Source organism: Carassius auratus, unplaced genomic scaffold (genome assembly GCF_003368295.1).
Source record: "Carassius auratus strain Wakin unplaced genomic scaffold, ASM336829v1 scaf_tig00031427, whole genome shotgun sequence".
In the NCBI taxonomy this organism is placed as follows: Eukaryota; Metazoa; Chordata; class Actinopteri; order Cypriniformes; family Cyprinidae; genus Carassius; species Carassius auratus.
The window spans coordinates 1-11,690 of record NW_020525923.1 but is presented as its reverse complement, the minus strand read 5'-3'; the positions used below and the strand labels follow the sequence as shown (position 1 = coordinate 11,690).

Below are 11,690 nucleotides of genomic sequence, written 5' to 3'. Positions count from 1 at the left end.
GACCTTTGTTCATCTTTGGAACACAAATTTAAATATATTTGAGGAAATCCGAGAGCTTTCTGACCCTGCATATACAGCAATGCAAGTGACATGTTCAAGAACCAGAAAGGTAGTAAGGACATCATTAAAATAGTCCATGTGACATCAGTGGTTTAACTGTGAACACACCAAATACTGACAGAAGATAATAAACTGTTTTGCTTACAAAAGGTATTGTCCTAGCTTCACAAAATTGCAAATGAACCACTGATGTCAAATGGACTAACTTAATGATGTCCTTACTACCTTTCTGGACCTTAATTTGTGTTGCCGTATGTAGGAAAGCACGGAGAATTCATCAAAAATATCTTAATTTGTGTTTTGAACAAATGTCTAATGGGTTTGGAATAACAAGAAGGTATTTAATGACAGAATTTTCATTTTTGGCTGTACTATCCCTTTAACACATAATTCATTAAAAAAGGATGAGCTTCTGTCAGCCCACTCATAACTATTATGAGATGTTTAGTCATGCCTGTCTGGGTCATTATTCTGGTTCCAGCTCTAATTTTATTAATATTAAAACCACACAATGCACGTCTTGTGAGTTTGGATGCAGTATCATTTAGGATCAGAAATTGAGATATTAACTGGGAATAAAAACACGACATTTAAGTAAAACAAATGCCTCTGTATTTTTTTCTACACTAACATTTTAAAGGTTAGGAGAGAGTACTTTTGTTGTATTTAATCAAAAATACAGTAAAATAGCAATACTGTGATAGACCTATATTTATAATTAAATATGAATGTATAATAAATATATAATTTATTCCATGATTGCAAAGTAGAATTTTTAAAGTGTCATTATTCTTCAGAAGTGTTGATTTTGTGATTGTCAAGAATCATTTTTTCTCATTATTAATGTGGCAAACAGAGCTGTGTAGCCTATTTTTGTGAAAAGTGTAATATTTTTTTAAAGACTTGTGTGATGAACAGTAAGTAAAAAATAACAGAATTTGTTTGAAATATTCTGTAACATTACAAATATCTTTACTATCACTTTTGATCACTTTAAAGTCCTGCTGAATAAAATTATTAAATTCTTTCAAAAAAAAGAAAAGAAAAAAAAACCTACAGATCCTAAACTTTTTTTTTTTCTATGGATGTGCACTATGTGCTTGTATGAAGTATGAAGATATACATAAAAATGATCACATGCAAGTAAAATGCCTAAAAATCTATTTCACTGGACAAATGTTATGTTAACATCAAAGTTTTTCTCTCTCTCTTTTTTTTTTTATAAACATGACTGAAATGACAAAACTACTATATTCTATACATCAATATTTGTTCATACATTTGCTAACATTAACAATGAACAGCACTTTTACAGCATTTATTAATCTATTAAAAGTTAACATCACATAAACATCTATCCTATAAAAAACATTTTAAACAGAAATTAACATTAGTTGATGTATTCTGAACAAACATTAATAAATAAATAAATAAACTATATTAATGAGTGAAAAACAAAAACAAAAAAACTGTTGGTTACCTAATGCATTAACTGATGTTAACTAATTAACCCTGACTGTAAAGTCTCATCATTAAAATAAATAAAAGACTTGTGTATGGACAGAGTCAAACATTCGCACACTTAAAATAAATAAATAAAACCGTTCAGAGGTTGACACTCTTTTAATAATGAAGTCTCTGCGGGATGCTGCTTTTTAAATACATTGAGTGAAATCACCATTAACAAAAACATTGAAAGGTGAGAATGTTACAGTCACTCTTAACGTGTTTATTAACTCTCAGGGCTTTGAACACTGTGTGGCGTATGGCACAGCTCTGTGAAAACTCCAGACACAGTGAGAGTACCGACGCATCTGAAATATATGGCACAAGAGGTATATCAGTACTACACCTGTACACTTACAGTGGCATATACAGTGAGGGACACTGAGGGGAACTCAAGAATTAAGACTTTATATTTGGTACAGATATACAGACTATATTCATATTAAAAGAAGTAGCATCCCAGATCATGACATTTCAGGAATGCCAAATGATCGCAAACCATGCAGACATGATTCCTAATCAAAAACAGTGGTGACAGATACTTTGTGTGTGCATCTATCAGACTATAAGAACAACGGTGCTGTGCTGTAAATACAGTATGTGTTCAGTGTTGAACAAATAGAGCTGGGCACTTACACCAATGAAACATTATTACACAGAATACATACTCATGCAGGAGGATTTCAATTCACTGTGAAAGAAAGCATATTCTGTTGACATTTTAAGGGCGAATTTTCAGACTAAACATTATTTATTGGATGAAAGGGTGAAGAGCGACAGATTTATGGGGTCTGTCCTGCCTTCTGTATGGCTATTAGGGGCTATTCAGACAATATGGTCAGGCAATTATGGCTATGAGGAAGGTATCTAAGGTGTAATAACTAAGGAAATGGAAGAGTGCTGGCTGTTAAGGGAGAGAATTTGTTGCTGTTTGTGTATAATGTCTGCAGTGGAGATGCTATAGTTGGGGTATTGGGGGAAGGTTAAGGGAGTCTAGGGCACTGTGGTAAAGTTCTCTTAATGCTCTCAGCAGCAATAAACGACAAAACATCTGATTAAAAAGATGAGGCAGGGGCTCCTAGAGAGAGAGAGAGAGAGAGAGAGAGAGAACGAGAAGGAGGAAAGTTAATGGCCCTGAACTTGTTTAATCACATTAATCACTGTTAATGCTGATACAAACAGAAATATGCAAAATACAGATGAAAACCTTGTAATAAGCAGTTCTAAGGGTCCAACAGAATCTAAAATATCCTTATATAAGCAGATACATAACTTCATAAATTGATTCACAAACAACCACACAAGCTAATATTGTCTTACCCCAAGGATGTGAACTCTGTTGTAGTAGGAGCTAAAATCTTTACTGAGAGACACCAAGAATCTGCACACCTGACAGACAAAATACACACATTTCAGTTATGGATGGCTTTATTAATGAAGCCAAGACAGTTGATAGAATAAAATATAACCAGTTAAGATTAACAGGAAGAGCTTTAAGAGCCTCAGGTCTATATGGGAATCAAAACATTTGTATACATAATAATAATAATAAAAATAAAGTACCTGTTCAGTCCTTAAATTCACTCTGGCTGTGCTGCCTTCATGCTCCAGGATCTGTCCCGATTGGTCCAGCAACTCAGAGAATGGAATGAGGTAATTGAAGAGAAGAAGCCACTCCCCCTAAAGATTAAATAGCATTATTATCAGCATATAAACAACTGTCTATTCCACTAAACACAAGAACAGAACGTACGCTATAGAGAGGCTTGTGAATTCCCTAGTTGTTTTTATACATATTTACTTTTATTAGGTTGTGGATTTAAACATATATTAAGGCACTCAAAGACTACTTCTTGTCAAGGTTTATATTTTTTGTTGTTTTAAATGTTGATTTGAGGTGTAGGATTTTGCATTATTATTACTACATAAAACAAATAAAGAATTTTATTACACAAAACATTAAAATTCTATAAAAATGTAACAGAAATTAACAGAAAATGCTTTGGCAGAGCTTAATCCTTCTGGGTCTGATCTGATTTTGACCTCTTTTTTCAGTCTTCTGACTCATTTTGGCTATATGGTTACAGCCATACCAATTCATTTGAGAATGTATAATTCTGTATTTGAGTGTCTGTCAGTGAGTGTGTGTGTAAAAAAGTGTGTATGAGTGGATGTATCAGTTTAACACTCTTGATGTTTTAGAATGTAACCCCTTCCTTGCGGTCCACTTTTTTACTGCATTGTAGTTGAATTATTGATATTATTTTACATAGTAGCAGTGTTACAGTCACACCAGTTCATGAGTTTGTGTGTGTTCTTGTTTTTGTGACATATCAGGACACAACTCTGTATAATGACATGGGTATGACACAGGTATTACAAGGAGAGGGTGACTGATGAGGACATAACCCATGTCCCCATTTTTCAAAACGCTAATAAATCATACAGAATTAGTTTTTTTGAGAAAGTAAAAATGCACAGTTTCCTGTGGGAGTAAGGTTTAGGTGTAGGGCCATAGAATATACAGTTTGTACAGTATAAAAACCATTACACCTATGGGATGTCCCCACTTTTCACAAAAACAAAAGTGTCTGTGTGTGTGTACAAGAGTGTGTAAAAGAGTGTTTAAAAGAGTGTGTACAAGAGTGTGTGTGTGCACGTGCGTCTTAGTTGGTGTGTTGATATTGCACTCTAGATGCATTAGAGTTTCACCCCTTCATTGCGTTGTGGGGGATTTGTAGATTGTACACACAAAAAGTTTCTGTATTTTAATTTTTTCCCCATTTTTATTTTTTTTAGGACCACTTAGCTTTTTCGAATCATGCCCTCAATTTTTTTTTTGTGTCCACATACCAAGTGGCATAAAAGTCACCAAGTTTCATACCATTCTAGAGAAGCCAACATTTTTTAAAAATGAAATAAATGTAAAACTCTCTGGTCAGAAGTGACCGAAGACCATTCATTAAGACAAGTTAGTTACATATTGCTTTACCTCCTCTTTTAGGGCAGAAAAGTCCAGCTCTATGCCTCCAGGAATTTCTGGATAAAGACCTACATGTTTCAAAGTAGACACATGGATATTATTTCACGAATAGAAACAATACTACATTACTACTTTACATGCAGTTAATCAGAAGGCCCAATGGAGAAATGTGGTAGCTGAATTCTTTACTTCAGCGAATTGCGAAAACTGTTGCCCCAAACAACATAACTAATTAAAATACCACACCTCTACTGCACAAACTATATTGCCTTTTGTTGTTAAATCTATATATTTTCACATATATTGTCATTCAAAAAAGAATTGTGCCTAACAAAGAGTACATTTTAAACATGTAAACAAAACAAGTTGTTAAGATTTAGGTGTAGGCACTGCATGCACTTTAAAAAACAACTTCTCCATGACTATTATCATAATAACATTACTTGGAACATGAATCTAAAGTCAAGAACCAGCATGTGTATGTGTGTGTGTGTGTGTGTGTGTGTGTGTGTGTGTGTGGGTTACCTTGCTCCACCCCTTTCTCATAGCTGCTGAAAAGTGTGTGAAGACGAGCGCAGTTGTACATGACAAAGACTCCACCCCTGGGGCCCTTTGTGGACACACCACTGTCCCGCTGAACATCTAAGGTCACCTGAAAGACAGCTGTCAATCATCTCATCTCTAATCATCAGGAAAATACATTCTACACACACAGATGCAAATACACTCACCGGACTTGTGTGCACTGTGGAAAGCAGTTCAAACCTCACTGTGGCCGAGGTCATGACTCTAATTATGTCATCCCATGTCTGACCTAAAAAAAGTGAATTGATGGCACATGAACAGATCAGTTGACACCTGTATTAACATGCCTCAGACCAATTCTGGGCTATTTCACTAAGAATAGGAAGCTGTAATTCTAAGAATGCACAAATAAACACACCTTCAACTTGGTCTCCATACTTCATTTCTGAGGCCTCTTTTCATCTGAGCTTTTCTTAACCTGCAGCAATACACAGCCAACCATATAACACTGCAATAACACTTATAGAGTAATAATAATAATTAATAAAGTTGATAAAGGATAACAAAGAGATGACAGAGTTGCTGTTGTAAAGTTTTGCCTTACTGAAGATACTGAGCTGCATTCATCTGAATTCCAGGAGTTTAACAGGACCACAAATCACCAATCTCTAATAGAGAGGAAGAAAGCAATATTTATTCATTCATTCATTCATTTTCCAGCAAAAATGTAGTATTTCCAACTGTGCAGCATTTGAGCTGGAAATTGTGTATTTGCCCATTTGGTAGAATTACAATGGCTTGATATTGTCTTAAGACTCTTTGGAACTTTTATGGGTTTACTTTATTGTCTTTTAGATTTAATGCCATCAGTGTAACTTAACCCAACAAAAATCATTTTAAAACAGCTATACACGCTTTTACACAGATTTATAAACTTGCTCTTCCAGGATAAGAAAGAGAAAAATATATAATCAGACACAATTATATCCTTTCAAAATGAGCACGATTTTTGCCCAATTCCAGCTGCTTACTATTTAAGAAGTAGCAAAACATGGGTAGTAGCTGTGATATAACTACAAGATATAGGATACTAAAGTAAAGAAGGGAAAAGAATGAGTCCTTTGATATGTGCAAACCAAAACTTCCTGCTTACATGACAGTAAATACAAAACAGAAAGCAATTGTTTGATATGTAAAGCACGCTGGTACAGCTGATGGGCAAATGTGTCTGTGCGGACAGAGAGTGTGAAACCTGCACTGCCGTTGCACCCGCCGCTCTCCACAACATGGCTGTTTGCTGCTGACGAAACTCATCCTGACAGGAAGTGACATGCAGGGCTGTCGTTGAAGAGATCTAAAGTAAAAAAATCCATTAAAAGCATCCAACTAAAATATGGTGACTCACTGTAATTTTTAAATCTTTAATTTAAATCAGACAGATATAATCCGGACGGAGGGTCCATTTGACTCACAGGGAAATCTGTGGCAGCACTGTCCAGCTGGGCCAGATGACACAAAGCTTCTCTCTGCACTGAAAACAGAGAAATCACTGACTTATGCACAATACAGAGTGAAAACTAATGCTATCCAACAGTTTATCACAGAAACACTAGGAGTAAAACAGTCCTTGTAAAGAAATCTGATTTACATGGTTGAGTATGGCCCAGTTCATCTCATCTTAAAGGAATAGTTCACCCAAAAAATGTACATTTTATCATCATTTACTCACCTTCATGTTGTTCCAAACCTGTATGAGTTTCTTTTTTATGTTGAACATAAAAGAGGATATTTTGAAGAATGCTGGTACTCAAACAGTTGATGGTCTTTACTATGTAATCAATGGGAACAATCACTGTTTGATTATTCAAAATTATTCAAAATATCTTCTTTTATGTTCAACATAAGAAAAAAACTTATACAGGTTTGGGACGACATCAGGGTGAATAAATGATGACAATTTTTACTTTTGGGCTGAACTATCCCTTTAATGCTGCTTGTGCAGCTAGTAACTGAAAATTGTAAAATGTCAAATGTAAAAAAATAAATTAAAAAAGTTAAAGGAACAATTTTCACATTTGTTTCTTTCAACATACTCATCACAGCGCTAGTATGTGACAAACCTAATGTAAAAGTCCACTAGAGGTACTTTTGTGCAGTAACTATAATTTCTAGCACAATTTCTGTATATTCCAACTTTGACATGTCGCACCTCATGTATTACTGCCAAATTTACGAGTTATAAATTCAATAAAGAGTCAATAACCAATATGATACAAATATATTTTGCATTGCTTCATCATAATGTGGCTTAATATTTGTAAAAGTATAATAAGCTAAAATTTCTTATACTCGAATGCTCGATGACAGGGTTAAAATATTTAGAAAATTGTATTAAGTTAAAATCTTAACATCAAACATTCTACTCATGAAACCCTAATAATGACATTTACTGGCCAAACAGACACAAATCTTATATATAAATAAACCACAGGAAAGTTAACGTGTTAGATCCCTAATAAACACATTACAACTCACCTGTGCAAGTGCCAAGACTGGGATCATACCCCTGAAGGTTGTCGTCCTGTACCACTTGTTTAAGGTTTATCCTAACTTCCTCTTTAATCCCTCTTCTCTCTCCCTCTATTTCCTCGCCTCTGCTTCTCCTTTTTCCTCTCTCCATCTCTCTGTCTCTGTAGGTTGAGTTCTCTAAAGCTTTTTTAATTTTCTCCTCCCTGTCCTCATTGGTCCAGCTGACAGGGACCGTCGGCCAATCAATGCCTAGCGTTTTCAGAAAGTTGACAATGTCACTGTCCTGTGGCAAGGCTGGACAAAAGGACACAGTGTACCTAAATGGAATAAAGAAAAAGTTGATTAATATGTCCTTTGGTGACAAATTTTATGCCAATATCGAAAAAGTCAAAGCACGCACCCTTGTCTTCTGAGCTGAGCTCCGAGGTGGTCAGCAATGAGAACGGTCCGAAGCTGCCCCAGAGCTAGTGTATCGGGAGATGGCACTGTTTGTTTGGTGTGGAGAGCAGGGCAGTTGATGAGGACACAGCCCTGTCTCTGAGCAGCAGGTCTCAGATATGGTGTTATTCCACATAAAACACCTCTGAATGCTGCACAGCGATCCACACACACACGCAGGCCTTCTGGTGTCACCTCAGTGGCTCCTATCGGCAATACGCCGCTGCCATGAAGAGAGCGAATACCACTGAGAACATCAGAGGGAACCTGAAAAACACACACATTCGTGAAACACACAAGTGTATTTAGTGTACCAATTTACATATTTAGTTTACTGCCCCGGGACACTTTCTCGTTAAATCACAATGTTTGATGAATATTATAAAGTGATTTTAAACAATGCACAAAACCAACATGAATGCAAAGACTGCCTTTTCAAGTCACCATGAAATCAAAATTGACAACGGTTTCTTTTGGAATATTGCAATGTTTATTATAAATTATTATCTTTAAATATAACTTGAAAAAGTTCCCCATGCAGATTTCAATGTGTTCAAGTTGGTCCAACAAATTTGCTGTTCTTCAATGCGAGTCTGTTTCGCTTTTTTTCCAATAAATTTTCACCCAAATTCTTTTTATATTCTATTAACATACATGTCACTGACCTACCAACAGAATTAAGGCAGCATAAACAATAAATCAATTTAGGATTTTACTCTGACAAATAATGTCAAAAGTATGTAAAAAGTAATTTTTACATAATTAAATATTAATTTTTTTTATAATTTGAATTTTATACAATAACATTTAAAATATATTCTTTATAATTATACAAGTCGCAACAATGTTTTCAAACATTTCAGAAAACACAAAACATTAGAAAATAGAGCGCGCGAAGCGAACATTTGTGGTAACCATAGCAACAGCTTGCCGCTGCAGCAAATTTTCGTTGAGATTCCCAATCGGACATCGGCTAAACATAAAAGGTATGTTTGATAATAAATAACGTTACTGTCATTATTTTTCGTTTCACAGCACATTTATATATTGCAAAACGTTTTGTTTACAATTTTATTTAACGTTACACGTTTGTTTTCCAGGGGCGCAAACAAAAATTCAGTTAACATGACGTTAACGTTACCTGAGAATCCCCTCAAAAAAACAAATGACCACACGAAAGTATAAAAAACAAGGTTTCTCTGTTTTTGAAGGAAAACAGTAATACATCCGGGCGTGATTATGACATTGTGGTTCTCCTAACAGCCAACACCATTTTTGTCGGTATTGGCATGTCTGACCTCGATGTAAGTTAACGGACGGTGAGGAGTTCAATCATTTCTGCCGCAGGGTTCAAATGTTTGGTCGATGCCACCAATGTCAACAGTCTAGCTGGCGCCCTGCGTGTCTGTGCAGAGCTCGGCTTATATTCTGACAAGTTTGTGTCAGCGACTCTGTGATTCATAAACAGACGTCCAAGCAACAGCTTGAATGAAATATCCAACACTGCGCCTCAAGCCATGCGTGAAACTGCCATGCGGAGAAGCGCGAGAGCGCATCTGTCACTGGTGCAGGCCAAGAAGAGATCATAACACAGAAAATAAAAAACGCACATGCAAGCATATATTTCAGACTTACCTCTCCGCCGGCGTACAGCGTCGTTAGAACCGTGTTGGGTGACAAGAAGTCACGATTTCTCAGGTTTTTTCCGCTGCTCTCCTTGAACCAGAGCTTCTCTCGCTCGCGGCTGATCTCGGCTTCATGTTCAGCATCTCTCCTCAACGCGCCGCTCAACGCTTTGACGGTGGACACGATGCTAAATGGCACGGCTTCCTCCATAATTAGGCTCAGTATGTTGACATTGTTTTTAGTGGCCGGACTGGAGGGATGTTACTGAGATTGACTGTAGCAGCACTGCGGTGCTGTGCTCGGATTGATCGCCAATCAAAACAGATGCATGGGGACCGGAACGTTAACAAAAATGTAACTGGTCAGAGGGGGCATATTTTCACGTAACACCGGTTGAGTGTTTGTAAAGGCGCCATTTGGGTGTGGCAAAATCAGTTTAGTCAAGGACAGAACAGAAAGTAAAAGTGCATTTCTGATAAAATACATTTTGTTCCGAAGCTGCCGTTTTATTTTTAAAAACATAAACTATTTTTTAAAATAAACTATGGATTACTTTCCTTCTTATCACTGATATTTAACATATTAATGTGTGCACCAAAAAATGCAAGTCATGTCATCTTTTTTCATTCTCAGCTTCTAAGCCCACATAACTTTATCTTATTGTACTATTACAAAGTCATTTGATGGCTTTGGGTGAGGAAAAGAGTATTATCGTTAAATTATGCATTACAAATCTTTACTTGTCTGCTGTTTTCATTCATTATATTTAAAACAGCAGCATGCACATTATGCGATTAATTTTCTGCTTTCTGATAAAAAGGTTAGTAAATTATAACAGAATACTTAGGATTTTAGGAGAATAAAGGTGAAAAATTATTTTGACTAAATGTTTTTGACTTTCTCTCTATTGAGTTGACTGCATCAGGAATATTGTTTCCAGCATAAACATGTTTAAAAAGCTCCAAGTTTTCAACTTTTGACTTCTGATAATACTATAAATATTACTAAAATATTACCCTATAACAGTAATAAGACATCATGCAGCCATAAAAGGTTTTATAGGAATCTTTAGAAAAGTTCAAAATGAGACCTGGTCACACTTCATACTGAAGCATATTTGAATGCTGGTTGTTCAGTTGCTCATTTGAGTACTTCCGCTTTGTTTGTTGCAGGTAACAATTGTATGTAAGAGCTGAACTTGGGCAGATTACATGTCACATGTTGTGGTTTACAGTAAGATCTAGATCTCTTCTCAAAACAACTAAAACAGCAACACTGGCTCACAGATTCCACTTTATACCCTCTAGCCAAAGTAAAATCTACAAAGCAAATCATCCAAAACCTGTTCTCAGCTATTGAAAACACAAACCTCTATCATTCCCTTCTATATCATCATATAGATCTAAACAATTATTTGAGAGTTTTGATGATAAATGCCCCAAATAAAAAAATAAAAAAGTGATGTATGACAAATGTTCTTAGTTTATTATTAAATTAACATTATTCCAGAACACCAATTCAAATGTCTGACGAAAGCATTTTAGTATTAGATTCGGTGCTTTACTGAAATACTGAAGATTCTGAAGAGTTGTGATTGTCAGAAGGGATGCCAATCTTGGCTGACACGAAGTTCCCGGTGGCGAAACATATTTCTTCGATCCGGGAGAAAACGTGTCATTCCAGAGCAACATCAGAACTACATATACACACACACACACATTTCTGACTCAACTATAACATTGTCCTATATATTCAAATACATTTGAAATAACACAGAAGTAACATTAACATTCATGTCATATCTGAATGAGGCCAACTCCTGACTTCTTCCAACACAATTTTCTCTTGAGCTCCTGCAAGAAAGGAAGGACACAGAATCCATAGCCAGCTGTCAGTCAACCAAACAGCTGCATTATGGGTTTCCGTTACCATCCAAACTGCTTTGGACATTTTCACCGACACTCCGTGAACAAACACATCCAGCGACATTGCCATTTAACACTTTTTTTGTATGGAAATTACA

General features: G+C 35.8%; 1 pseudogene; it reads right to left on the bottom strand.

The window, feature by feature from the left end:
* Positions 1-1,553: 1,553 nt before the first annotated feature.
* Positions 1,554-10,020, bottom strand: LOC113080498 (DALR anticodon-binding domain-containing protein 3-like; annotated as a pseudogene).
* Between the last annotated feature and the right edge of the window lie 1,670 nt (positions 10,021-11,690).